Source organism: Bison bison, unplaced genomic scaffold, assembly GCF_000754665.1.
Source record: "Bison bison bison isolate TAMUID 2011002044 unplaced genomic scaffold, Bison_UMD1.0 scf7180017864500, whole genome shotgun sequence".
NCBI classification, from domain to species: domain Eukaryota; kingdom Metazoa; phylum Chordata; class Mammalia; order Artiodactyla; family Bovidae; genus Bison; species Bison bison.
Genome location: NW_011495059.1, coordinates 8059512 through 8059876, shown reverse-complemented (window position 1 = coordinate 8059876; position 365 = coordinate 8059512).

Genomic DNA, 365 nt, shown 5'->3' with positions numbered 1-365 from the left:
CCATGAGATTTTCCAGGCAAGAATATTGGAGTAGGGTGCCATTGCCTTCTCCAGAAGAGATCTCTAGTCTTTCCCATTCTATTGGGTTCCTCTATTTCTTTGCATTGTTCGCTGAGGAAGGCCTTCTTATCTCTCCTTGCTAGTCTTTGGAACTTTGCATTCAAATGGGTATATCTTTCCTTTTCTCCTTTCCTGTTCATTCTCTTCTTTTTAGATCAATTTGTAAGGCCTCCTCAGACAGCCATTTTTATTTTTTCTATTTATTTTTCTTTGAGATGGTCTTGTTCCCTGTCTCCTATACAATGTCATGAACCTCCGTCCATAGTTCATCAGGCACTCTGTCTATCAGATCTAGTCCCTTAAAT